Genomic DNA, 14,004 nt, shown 5'->3' with positions numbered 1-14,004 from the left:
CAAATGAAGTAAGCCGTAATTCATACAAATTAACAGAATGGTATGATTCTGGTGTTGAGAAAGCATTGCGACAATGTTATCGTTGTGAAACTAATAACAACCCAGATTTTGCTATTCAATTCAAGGTTTTCATTTTCATTCGGGTGAAGAGAATGTCATTTAATCAAATTCAATACCATTAACCTTAGTTTCATCCTGAAATCAACTGACTTTTTTGGTCATATGGTAGTTTTCGAGATTTGTCTCACGGTAGGAAGTCAATGTTCTATAAGTATAGTCGTCAGATGAATTCTTAGACGGGGGGATGAATAAAATAGATGACACTAACCGTTCTTAGCTGCTGAAGATACACTAGTTTGCACGTTTTTAAGTACGATTTAACATTTCTTTTTTTTTTTATATTAACAGCACTAGCAGCAATAGTCTAGCTGTTTTTCTTCATTGAAAGCTTCTTGTTGGAATAATTCAAATTAAGTGTTATTGCAACTATCCTGAAGTTTTAAAGTACGAGCACATTAATGAAAATCATTAATTTTTGCACAATACACAACTCTATTCAAATACACAGTGGGCTTAACGTTTTGTTCGCTATTCATATTCATTGAGCGTGTTCGAATTGATACTGTTTACTGTTCAAGTACTGACATTACAACAGTTAAATGACACTCTATGCCCAGTCTTACCGAATCTCTCAAGCTACTCTTGACGCGGGAATGGTGAAAGCATGCTGCGACATCTAGTGGTCACCTGCGGTACTCGTGCGAACTCGTATTTCACGTTGCAACCAAATAATTGATATTTTTTAACGCGTAAAAATCCGGCATCACTGCAGGCAAATTTTTCCTAAACTGTAATCGATTACCGAATAAACGTTTCAGAGAATTGTCGATGCTCGTATCTATGAGTTCTAATTTCACAGTATAATTATCCTGACGTCTATCTATACGGGGATATGTCATTCTAAATTCACGTCATGTAATTCATGTCATTCTAAGTCATGTTTCATGGTTTTTTTCACCACTCCCGTTTTTTGAAATAGCCGACACCAACGGTAAACTATAATTACGCAAAATTAGAACAAGGGCGGAACGTGACCTCGATTCGAAAAACGTGGCAATAACTGTGAACAAAAGACAAAAAAAAGAAAACAATTTCGCCTCGACGCAATTTATAATCTACTTCCAACACCGAAGCAGCAAATACTCATTCAATGCCTGAAATATATTGTACAATATTATATACATACCTGTATACCTCTGAGTATATCGGGTACAAGGGGGTAAAAAGCCGAAAGTTATCGCGAAGACGATATAGGATGGGCAGCATGCCAGCAGAGTACCAAACCCCTCATCGATCGGCCTAGCCTCGCGTCTTCGTTCCACGGATTTTCCTTCCCTTTTCAACTCACGTCCCTCCGTGTCCTTGCGTCCTACGCTACGCTGTTGGCGGGCAACGTGCCAGCACACACTGATGTAATTAACACCCGGTCTGACTCTGACTCCGACTCCGACTCGGCTCTAGTTCTCTGTTCTGGCAGGCCGTTGCGCTGCCGGAGAGTATGAGGCCGGGAATTCCCCGTTCCGATCCGTTCCGGTCCGTTCCGTTCAGTTCGGCGTTCCGACGCTGCATCGCGATTCTCCGTTTTCAGCGGATGCTTTATTCCGCCCATGCAACCGTTCAATTTGTTGGAAAGGCATGAGCAGTTCGGATGCAGATTCCCGATTGCGATCTGCGATTGGCGCGTCCGGGAGCGCGAAGCTTCGGCATGGATATGGATACGGATGGATTTATGGGTGCGGGGTTGTTTCTTGGGCGGCATAAAGTGGCAGGGATAAGGGGATGAGAAGAGGGGGGCGTGAAACGATAAAAACAGGCGTTTTGATCGCTCGGGGTTGAATTTATAAAGGCGATTCTACATCCGCACCGCGGAGATCAAAAGCTCCTTTTCTGTATAATTAGCAAAAAGAACAGAGAGACTCCCGAGCAATTCATTCATTCTTCTTCTGCCCATTTCCTCTCGACACTCACTCTTAGAATTAATTATCTCTTCCGCCGTCCGACGCGGCCAAGGGATTTCAAGTTCCGTTGATTGCAAGTGAAGAAAGAAGAAGAAGAAGAAGAAGAAGAAGAAGATATCCTTCAACCTTTCGCGCAGGCGTCGAACTCGCGAAACCAGCCCAGGCTATAATTTACCGGTTTTCAAAACTTTGGTGATTAAATTCGTTTGGTATACCGCATTTTCTTGGTGTGATGTTTATACCCGTATACACACAACGATTTGCAGTCCCTCTAGCTGCCGAGGTCAATGCATCTTGACGTGTCCGTTACCCTTTAATCTTGACTCAGCCAAGGTGTCCTCCTTGCCTTCCAATAACTTTCTCACCGAGTTCTTTAGCAAGCCAGGATTATCCCTCCAAACTGTGATCCCTTTTGGTCCTTCCTGCGGCCCATCCTGATCCGACGCGGTTCTTTTCGTGATCCTTCCTGATAACGACAGGTCCGTCATACCGTGCGTCGTTATAACTTCGAATCAGTCCAGTTGCACGTGTGCAAGTTTTAAATCCTTTTAAAATTGGCCATTAACCTGCTTACATCGGACGGCCAATTTTATTCTCAATCATCTGTTCGCGTCGCTGGTAATTTAAACGATGTGCTCTTGCCACTTAGCAGGTTTCATCTTATTCGCAATGTCAGTGAAAACACGATCAATTTAGTGATCCTTCCATTTGCCCGTAATATAATTCAAATCCTAACAACACCAGTTCATAATAAAAATGTATTTTTGAGTACTTGAGATTCATAATGGCATAACCCTGAACAGTTTTACAGAGCAACTGGTTTGATCCAAAAATGTTGCGTTACCATCGAAAAACAGCAAAAAATATATACTTGGGGCTAAGCTTTAGGGGTAGTTTTCACCCGTTGATCACCTGAATAGGCACGTAAGAAAATCTCACGTTCGATATTTTATGACGTACTTACAACATATGACAGAATTGAGGAAATTGTCGATGTGACGTACATCTCTCGGGTACTTTCCCTACAAGTGCTACTTACGTGTAAAACCGCACTAGAATTATACTGTCCTGTTAAATATTGATAAAATCACTATACCTTTCAGCAACTGAAAGAGTCACACGTATTTCTCCCATAAGCCATGCATCTGCGTTTGTCTGCAACGGCACCAGAGTCTCTCTCGGAATCTTTGCGCAGACCTCCCATTCATCCCTAAATTTTTCCCCTCCACCTCTCCGCCCACGAGTGACGTATAGAGGTTTCCTCCGCGACGGGGGACGGGAAAGCCCAGAAATCTCCAGGACTCCTGGTGGACTCGTACTCGGGCAACAGTCACCACGGGCTATTGTCCGTGGGCAGGCGTAGGGAACTATTAGGCGTCTAGTTTAGTGGTTACAGGCCCCCGCGGTCCTCTATCTCCCGCGTTCCTTTAATCCTTGCCAAGTTGCACGTAGCATCATGGGAACAATAGCCTCGACTCGGTCCTCCCGGCCCTCGGAATGTCCAAATGTTTTCTCTCGCGCTGCGAATCCGAGCTGGTTCTCCTTCGGTCGACGAATCACCACGTCGCGTTCTCTGATATCAGCCAAGACCCGAGCACATATAACGCGCCCAAATATTTTCTTTAGTAACCAAATGGAAGGTAAGTGCAGTTTGTTAATGTGTGAAATTGTCTATTTGTACGTCAACTCCAAAGGGTTGTGATATGTTTCAAACGTTCGTTTCTCTTTTCCGGACTTGTCAATCAGTCGGTGCGTTGCGACCGATTCGTCTTTAACTCATTGTCACTTACGTGTGCATAAACAAAACGCAGGATCCGCTGTATCGCACAGAGATGTTTTCGAGCAGCATTTCCCCCGAGACGAGACTTGAAGATTCCATTTTTTTTTCCCCAGTAACCGTGCAACGAGTGGTAGTAATTTTTGAAAACAGCCACCACTTGGTAACGTTAGTTCCAACGACTATGGGCGTTGGCCATGTGATGCTAAGGCGTTGCGAGAGGGGGCGAAAAACGGCGAGAGCGAATCGTGAGCGAAATGGTAGCAGGAATATAAGTATGTGGGTACCGCATTGGGATACCTGCGAACAAATTCTAGAGCCTCGGGGCGCGGAGAAAAAAGCGACCAAAACGAAAGAGGAACGGAGACAAAGAGTAAAGAAAAAGGAATAAGATAAGGGAAGAAGTATTATACACATACCTATAACGTACGATCCAAGTTCGGTGGTGAACGGAAAAAAATATACAGCTGCAGGTGCTGATTCACTGGACGGGTAAAATTAATCGGTCGCAGTAATACGGCAGAAGTTATTTCGCAATATATCAGCCGTTTATTATCCTTCGATCCTTCGGTAAATTTCCAGGTTATGACACGCCCCGCTCACTTTCCCTCCACCCCCCATGACCCGCAGCCCTGCGAAAGGGGTGCAAAGAGGTGAAGGTGTATGGAGGAAGGAGGCAAATGGAACGATCGTGAACGGCTGCGATGGGAATGGAATTGGGGGGCGGGGGTGGCGGAGAGCAAGGGGTAGGGGGTATTGTGTATAAAGTGCCAGGTTCACCCCGCACCATCGCATCGGTGCTACGAAACTCGGGGTACCATTAGCCCGCTTTTCAAACTCGTCTCTGCTTAAGCCCACCCGCCAGGATTCGCGCCCCTTACTCGCCCGCTTTCCCTGTAGGCTCGTGACCCGCTCCTGCAGGCACCCGGAACGTTTTATTATAATTTATAAGTCCTCCCCCCCTCCTCGATATCAATTTGGATCAAGCCAGGGTTGGTAGGTTTTAATTATTAATTTGTAATTAAGTAATGTTCCTGACACTGCCGGCTCCCCATGTCCGCTGTTTCTCGGGTCTCGTGTAGCCAGGTATAACGGCTGAGTGGGTGAAATATGATAGCGGGGTGTCCGAAGGGTTCGAACGGGATAAGGAAAGGATGGAGATAAGGCGATTTATCCTGGTTACAATGGGTATCGCCTCTACAATGCCTTAATACCCCCGTCGAGTGGTTCGCCTCTTGAGTGAGACGGGCTTTAAAAAAGTCTCGTAAACGTAGAAGGCTTTACCCTGGTTACCCATCGGGGACTGGTTACTCGCGGTATTCGCCATTTGCCTGTAACATCCGTGTCTACCTCAAGGAGAACGACGATTCTTATCGCGATAAGAATTACTCGTATAGAATGATGACCCATGCGCTAGACTAGACTACGTAGTTCTTTAAAGGGGTTATACGAGTGTAGAAGGCTCAAAAAGGGGGTGAATTTCGGGAACTTATACCTGGATCGATACTCAATAATTCGATTCGATCGTGGTTTTTTTTTTGAAGAGCATGTCGATCGAACTTCGTTTACATATTTTTTTTATTAGAATCAATTGATAGGCAGGATTTTCATTGACAATACGGTCAACCATTTCGATCAGTGACATGTCCTGCGGTGCCTGTGATATGTCAATAATGGCTGAACCGATTTACTTCAAAATTTTTAAATAGTATGCTTGTATAGTTTATTTCTCTTCGGCACGGCTTGGAATGCTTTTTTTTCCAACAAAGTAGCGACCGATTGAAGTTGAAATTTGACTTTTCGTCCAAAATTAAGATTTTTTTATTCGATCCACATAAACGTATGACGATTAAAAAAAGTCAATTATTGAGTCGGCATGAAAACACTCCATATTATATGTAACGGAGTTTTGCAGGAAAACCTTATTTCTGTCAACGGTTCTTACGACTGATCTGATTTCTTCTGAATAATTTTGAACAGCCTTGCAATTCACCGAATATTACTGAATTTTTATGAGAATTTCAGTGGGAATTTTATAGTTGAGGTTGTTTCGGTGACAAAGTATGGTTGGGAGTCAATGTTAAAAGTTAATATTCTACTATACAGGTGTAAGACTACATTTTTCAACGGCTATACTTTGGTTCGTAATCAACTTGACCTTCGTATTTCACAGTATTATCCTCGTTTCTAGGTGAGCTGAGAGTAAAAACGTACCGAAAACTGGGCGGTATCCTAATTCGTTAAGATCTCGTGCTCTGTACTTACAATGCTTATTACACACCGCTGCGTACAATAGATTCGGAATGCTAATCAGAGGGTGAAAATTTAGCCTTCGTGAAATTTTGCATTCCCTGAGCCAACTTCGAGATATCGGATAATTATTGTTTAACTGCTCACGCTTAGCGAGCCGATGAGTTTACGGCAAACGGCTTTCCGAGAAGATCTTAGATAATAACTGGGAATTAAACAACATTTGTCACGCCAAGGCGTGAACGCGTGATGGGGATTTTCTTCCCGATTCAAGCTACTTATCGATTCGTTTCAGGCGTTGAAGAGATTTAAATATTTCATTTGTGAGAAAATTAATTGCCGGATCGTTAGGCAGCCGATAAGTACACAATCACCTTCCGCGACGGTGGGAATAAAGTGAAATCATCAGTCGTATCCTCGGAAGTTACGGAGCTAATTACAAAAAGAGAAAGTTAAAAAATCGTGAAAGAAAATGAGAATATAAATAAAATTCCTCACTCAACGAGAATTATTATACAACCTCGCGTCTAATTAGACGTTGTATCGTTCGTAGAGCGAGAGTAACGCAATTAATTGACGACAAAAAGATAAGACTGAAATAAAAGGATAAAGCAGAAGTAGAAGAAAAAGGCCCCACCGCTAAAAACACCGGTCAAACAAATTATCAACGTCCGTTTTTTTTTTAATGTTAAACACGCGAAGCTCCGCGATATTATAGAAGACTCGGATTTTTTACTGCTTATGGAGCCCAGTATGAAGGGGCTTTTGTATAAAATATGTTGCCAACCGTTGCGGAGAGCCGTGAAAAAAATGTTGCAAAACAAAAAACACGCTGCAGGATAAAAACTTGAATGGTCAGCACGGCTGAGATCTGGCAGGAACCCGCATTAACGCTTCAGGTACGCCAGCACCGCGCTTACCCAATTCCTGCGGTATTTTTTGTATTCCTAATCTCGATAAAATCCTGCTGGGTCGTGTGAATACCGACTCTGTGAGCCCGCTGCATCCCCTTCGTAACAGCCTCGAGAGAAGCTCAACCTCATTACCCTGGGTTACGATCCGACCAATTAGACGGGACTCATTCGAATATCACGAAGCGCTATTTTCTTCTATTTCATTTCCTCTTCCCTTCCTCATCGCGCATCACGCTTCGTCACGTACATTACTTAATGCCATCCCCTCTTTGGTACCGAATGCTTTCAGCTTGCAGCTGCCCGCCTACGCGTCGTTTAAAAAATTTTGACGGCAATTCAATATGGAATATTAGGGGCGGGGGGGTTGTGGTTGACCGAAAATTGATACTTTTTAACGATTTTCGTGCATCGAGAATGATTACACGGAACTGCAAAAAAAAAAAAAAAACTTTTATTTCAGATGCATCGGATGTTTCTGGTAAACGTTATGCTTTCATGTGTGTTGAAACTAAAAATCACTTTCACTTCCTTTCATCGCGTACAGTATTTTTGCGTAAGAATTAGCATAACAATAATGACAAAAAGCAACATTTCATCACAATGAGATAAACAATATTTCTTATAAAATTCAACAAACAATTTCTTGTACAACGTATTCTGTGTTCTTTTTATAATTTTATAATTTCTTCCTTCTCGGAGCGATAAAGTAGCTTCTAAATTTGGAAAAACATTTTTTATTCGCGAAGACTTCGAAAAATTGTTTTTATTATTACCTCAATTTTTTTTCGTAGCTAGTGCACAAGCGTAATTGCAAAATCTATAATTTTTAAAAGTTTGAAGTGATTTTATTCTTCAGTAAAAAAAAACTAATGTTTCATGCCTTGTTTCATCAAATTGAACGACCTATATTTTTGTCGCGTTGGGACCACATTTGATCTAAGTAATGCGATCTCCCAACGTTGTTATCAACAACTATAAAGTTTTTGTATGTAATTCAAATTCATGGTTTAATTCCTTCAATTTGTTGTATAATATAAGCGTCACAACCGTTCTTAGCAGCTTTCACGCGACTAGCTTATCAGTTGTACCTAACGAACAGTTATTCCGTGTAATCTTTTTTTCCGTGTAACTTTTATGATCCGATTATGTATGCCTGAACCACGTTCTTGAATGTACACGACAGTTCAATACGGTTGAAAAATTAAACTTTGTTGAAGCAAATTCAACATAAGCTTGTAAATTTTTTCAGGCATGCGAGTCGACGTGAGCTCGTTAAAACTTAAACTCTATCACTCTCGTACAGTCAGCACCACCGTAAAAGACAATGCTTATATAGTAGATGAAGTGTAATTCTGTATCCAAGAAGTTGATCATGCATTCAAAGTTGAAAAAATTGAGCGAATTATTTTCACACGATAGCAGCTGCGAAATGAAGAGAAAAAGCATCTGCAAGACGGGTAAGATTAATCATCAGCACATACTTTCGCCAATTCATTGCAAGATATTTGAAATAGATTTAACCTTGACGGGACACAATTTTGGAAATAACCTGATGTCGCTGTTGGCTTACAATATTGAGAATTCCTTTCCAACGAGGGCTAACGTAACGTTCGAATCACCTCGCCGGTGTTGGGAAAATTTAAAGAAGCTGCTTTGTCGCGTCTCTCAGCTTTTCACCGGGTGACCGAAGGACGTTTTGACGTTTATTGGACGCATGTTGGCTGAAGGGTAGCAATTCGGTTGAAGGAAGAACGAATCGTCAGCAAAAAAAGAGAATGAAAAGATCAGAATGGAGAAGAATTCCGGGTGCTATAGTTAGTGAAAGTTGTCTGTATCTAAACAACTACAGAAATGAAAGCATACCCATGCAAGTGAAACGAAGGGGATTGTCCGATGTGCAGTTTCAGGGTGCAGTTATCGGCACGTCCATCGGTGTCAGTAGAAACATGCAAACGCACTCAGCGACTCGGTGAAAAGTTAAACTCACGTACACCGATGGAGCCGATATATCGCCGGTTACAAATCCGGAATTATTCATAAACAGGTAGGCTCTGCCGTGCGGGGTAAATGCAGATTACGATATTGCCTTTGGTGGACGGCCACCAAGCGACGCACCGGACACCGAAAATCATGGTGTCCGTCGGAATTAAGAGGCATTACTCGTGTCCACTAATTATTACCAGGAATTTACGATGCGTCGGGTGTTCGATTTGTAAACGAGGAAATAACGCCGGTGTTTGAATTTTTTTTTACTTCCATGCCATTTGACTTTTACAATTTTCCAAGTTAATCATCGATCCGATTTTATACGTAGTAATGGGACAGAGTTAATTAACGATTCAGCCATTTTTTAGTCAGAGACATGTGTCTGACAGTGGAAATTTTGACACCACATATCGTCGTAAGTGTAAAAGTAATTACAGTAAGTGAAAATAAGTACTTTAATTTCCTTCGAATTACTTGAGATCTCAGCTGAAGGATTGAAAGCAATTCAGGATACTGTCTACTGTGAGGCGGAGAGGCCTTGTTGCACAGGATTCTTTATGTAACGACAGTTATATGTAACGCATTTTTTCACCACGCCTCAAATTGAGGGTAAAAGTAGTGTTTTGCGTACTTCGCGCATGCGCGTTCGCAGACTCACTTGACCGTCATGGAAACCGGTACTTTCTATGCGAAAAACACGGATTGAAAAACGCGTAAAACATGCTCGCGTTGTGCAATAGTAGTTTTTGCATCTAGCACGTAAAACACGGTTTTACATCCCTAGTGATCGGCGCGATCGCATGAGGGTGTAAAACAATACGCTCGCGATGCAAACAATATTGTACAAAAATTGCAGAAAATGGCAGGAATGTCGCGTAATTGCGGGTCGGGGGAGCGGAATAATAATTTATTGTCAAGAAATATATTTATTCATATTTATTAAACCAATGATGATATAAACGTCTTGTTTCGCCGCAGAAAGGTTTTCAAATGAACAAAAAAATTAACTGAATTCGGTTATGTGATTTACAAATCCGACAGATATCCGTACCAGTCGACGACTGGTGAGGGAATGCGCTGGGAATAAACAACCAAGTAATTTCAAACTACGCCTCTCGCGCCACCTTCTGGCTATAAATTGAACTGACAATTCTCAGAATTAACCTGACGCGAACTATGAGTGCAAGAGACAATGATTCGGGGAATTTAAGTCCTGTTTCACTCTAAAAATACCGGTGAGTAAAATGGGATTTCACACTCGCAATACGAACCGTAAAACCACATTTACGCCTACGTAGCGCAAAAAGTAACGTTCTTCAGCCTTGACGATCTGCCACGTGTAAAATATCTGGCAAAAGCGAGTTGTATGCTTGCAGACGTGTACCGGATAAAAGGAAGAAGAGGCTGGTACCGCGAGAATAAGGAACGGGGGACTGATTGACCTGTCTCTTCCAAACGATTTGTAATTGTAATCATGCCAATATCCGTCCGCGGTACTTCAGTTTGCCTTTCGCTGCTGTCACAAACTCATTTCCGTTGTCCGTACGATTTACAATAGGTGAGTGTCTCTGGCGAGGATGTATCAGAGACAGATGAAGCCTCTTGTACATCACAATAAACGTGATACCTAATCTAGAGATGGATTCACACTACGCTCACTGACCCGTTTAATTCAACCGTGCAATTGGTAGGTACCGTTAAATAGATGCCCTGTTGGAAATGAAGCAATGCACTTGAACGGGATTTATTGGAAATACGAGTTCACTTGGTTCTTGGGAGGGAAATAGACTGACCGTCGATGAACACCTCGATGAACACTAAATTAAATTCTATGTACTGCAAGAACAACTTGAGTGCCCACGCTCAAGTTTTTTTTTTTTTACTTTTCATCGGCTGTAGTGATATGAGAGAAGTATTGACTCTGACACAGTTCGTGTGACGTTTGTAGAAAATTTTGTACAAATTGTTATAAAAAGAATAAAAGAATGCAAAGGGTAATAATTTTATGAAAAATAAAGAAACCGCTTTACGAAAATAAGAGAATATTGACGGCAAACCGACGAAAGATTTTTATCATACTTGATGTTACATGTTGTAATTTCATTAAGTGAATTGGTTTGTAAAGTGATGAAGAGTACCGCGAAAAATTTTTGTTTCTTCTCTGCAGCAAAGTTCAATAAAGTAATTTTGGTAGCAGATATTAGTTTTGTTATTTGACGACAAATTAAATCAACGACGTATAACGTCAAACATGACTAATAAAAGAGAATGGATCAAAACCGTTTAATTATTTTGCATTTTCACCGAGATGGAATAGAATCGTTTGAATTTCAAGAATAACTGTTTAGTAATCTTGCTATTTTTCACCAATTTCAGAAGCTTCGGAGACTCTTTTAATCGATAAAATCGAATCCCGTTTTACGTGTGAACCATTTGGCTAATAATACTGCATGTATCAACTTATTTCAAGGAAAAAAATATCCGATTGGTATTCATCAGACGTAGATTGACAAGAATTTGAATAAAAATTGTCGTAGAAAGTTGAAAGGAAGGAGTATATAGCTGAAAACGTAATACAGTGTAGGATAAAATAAACGCACGATTTGGCAATCTTAGATCGTCGTACGCGGCTTATGTACGCGACGAAGCACAAATTCGGTCTTGGAGGGAGAGAATCGACGACACGTCCGCCAGACGTTTGGCTATTACCTGAAAAAGCTGCTAGAATTTCGGCCCGCCCGACGTGACTGACGTCGTTGGCAAGAAAACGAGAAAGAAAATAGAAATAAAAATGATATTGATAATAAAAATAGAAGTGAAAGCAAAGTGAAAGCGAGCGGGGAAAGGGAAAAAAGAGAAACGGTGTAAAGAAAGAACGAGAGGAGGAAAATAATACTTACTGCCGAGGAATCTCCAACCAGCCACTGCCTCATTCAAGGAATCCAACCGGCGAATCTGCGTGTTCGTGTATCGACCCCGACGAGCAAGGTAATTTATAACAGGCTGGCGACCCGGCTCGACCAGCACGATCAAACCATCAATCGAACGAACCCGCGTACGGACCTTCCACTACGCGACTGAGACGAACGCAACTATACACGTCGATATATACCGATTTACGAAGTTAGAGTCCTTGGTGTTGATCGACCTGCCATCTCGCCGTTCGACTTCCAACACTCGCTGTGCCGATTTGCGAAGGGTTGAAGACCCGGCCAAGTATGAGGAAGGATCTTAATTAAGGACACAGGGTACCCTAGAAGGATGAACATTTTCTCGCTTGATAGATTGGTGGGTGGAAGGTACGAGGGAACCGCACAAATGTTGAACCAAAATTTGTTCGCAATATGCATGATTAGAATTTGATAGGGGGAAATATTTTTATACACTTCAATAATGGGATGAATATTATTTATAAAAACGATTGTAAATTTTCTTTTTTACCCTTGTGCCGTAACGAAAAAATTCTGTAGACGTGCGAGGGTGACTCGAACTTCAAATTCACTGCTTTTACCGATTACAACGTGATAGTAGAATCGCGTTGCAACAGTCACTGGCGCGATGAGACGACGCAAAGGGAGGTGGAGGCGTGAAAAAGTCTTCCAGGGAGGAACATAACGGTGGAAGTAAGTTGGGTAGGCTTGTTTGTTATACGAGTGAAAGGAAGGGTTGGATCGTTTGCAAATATTTGAAAGACGAGCGAAGGAAACACCGAAGCTGTGAAACGTAGCAAGCTGAGCGCTCGAATTAACGTGCGCAAAACAATTGAACTCTGTTGGTCGGCGAATAACACGGCGTTTTATTTTCGTCTGCAAGGCAGGAGAGCCAACTTACGAGAAACTGGTTACGATATGCAAGAATCTCCCGCTTGACTCCTTCCCGTGCTTTAAAGAGCCTGAACCGTGACGAAGATCTTGGCCCAAACATAAACATCACGAGCCAAATACAAACATGATCGGGATTAGAGTTTACTTCCACAATTAGGAGTATCGCGTAAAATTGACTATATCACAGGCATTTACGTTTCGGCTCGTATTGTGAATGTTCTCGAGCATGAGTCTGGCTTCTTTACCACGCGTTGAAGACGCTTGCCATTTGAGCCCGAGTTTCGTCGTGCTAAATGGCACGGGAAGGGGTTAAATAGCGAATTGAAATTATGCTGTCACGATGACTATCAGACGTCATTGATCCTCAGTCGGTGAGTAATAAAAATTTGCCAAGCCTTCTCAAGTCACTGCATGAACAATTTCAGATCTGTTCAACTAAAAAAATTTGCATCATCTACGTAACCTCTGTAAGCTGCGTGAAATGATGACAAAGATCGCGCATCCGCAGTCGGACATGCAATTAGCTAATTGTCAGTTTCACCGTTTCCTCTCGGTACATTTTCTGTACTCTCATTCGCTATGGAGAATTCTTAATTTTTTTGCTCGAAATGGCGAGATTACTGGCATTCCGTATTCTCTGCGCTGGAATGATGTTTATGCCCGTTGAAGACAATTTTGCCTGTCTTGGAATGATAGGATTTCGATGCAACCCGTGCAGATTCTTAAGGTGCAGGCAAACAGAAAACTAGAGAGAGGGATTTTTGCAACGCCTTCCGTCACCTCGGGCAGGTAATGGAAATATGAAAAGGATAAAAATGGCTGAAGAGAAAGTTGCGCGGAGACCAAGAAAGGAGGAAGAGACACGTTGGATACTAGAGAGGAAAGGAAATGAAAGTATTAACAGCAGGAAGCAATTAGGAAAACGTATAGTCGCTACCCTGGGATTAATTCCGAAAAAGCCGACTCTCCTGCGGGATGAGAAGGATGAGGGGGAGGAGCGGGAGGAGAGGGAAAATGAGACGGAAGAAAGGTGGAAAAAACGAGGAAAAATTAGCGAGGAGAATAGTGCTAGACTTGCCGATCGAAAGTTGAAAGCGAAGATTGACGATCGCAGGACGACGAAAGGATGCGCGAGTATTTCAATTGTTGAATTGATAATTAAGTAACTAGAGTCGTTCCACGGCAGAATGAAAACATGAAGACGATAACTTGGAATGAACGTGGTTCATTTCTTG

The 14,004-nt window shown here is 42.0% G+C and overlaps 1 long non-coding RNA gene across 3 annotated transcripts in view; it reads right to left on the bottom strand.

Annotated features, from left to right (window-relative positions):
• The window catches only part of LOC124214200 (uncharacterized), a 60,826-nt gene extending 48,836 nt beyond the window's left edge, over window positions 1–11,990 (bottom strand). For 2 of the 3 annotated variants that reach the window (XR_006882098.2, XR_011176684.1), the window contains exon 1: window positions 1,247–1,455. This is a non-coding gene — a long non-coding RNA (uncharacterized lncRNA). Of the gene's footprint in view, window positions 1–1,246; window positions 1,456–11,845 lie in introns of those variants that run through there. The other variant, XR_006882097.2, reaches the window with a different exon arrangement.
• Window positions 11,991–14,004: the final 2,014 nt, after the last annotated feature.

The sequence above is a fragment of the Neodiprion pinetum genome, chromosome 3 (genome assembly GCF_021155775.2).
Source record: "Neodiprion pinetum isolate iyNeoPine1 chromosome 3, iyNeoPine1.2, whole genome shotgun sequence".
Classification (NCBI taxonomy): domain Eukaryota; kingdom Metazoa; phylum Arthropoda; class Insecta; order Hymenoptera; family Diprionidae; genus Neodiprion; species Neodiprion pinetum.
The sequence above is the reverse complement of the archived record's forward strand: the minus strand, read 5'-3'. Positions and strand labels throughout refer to the sequence as shown.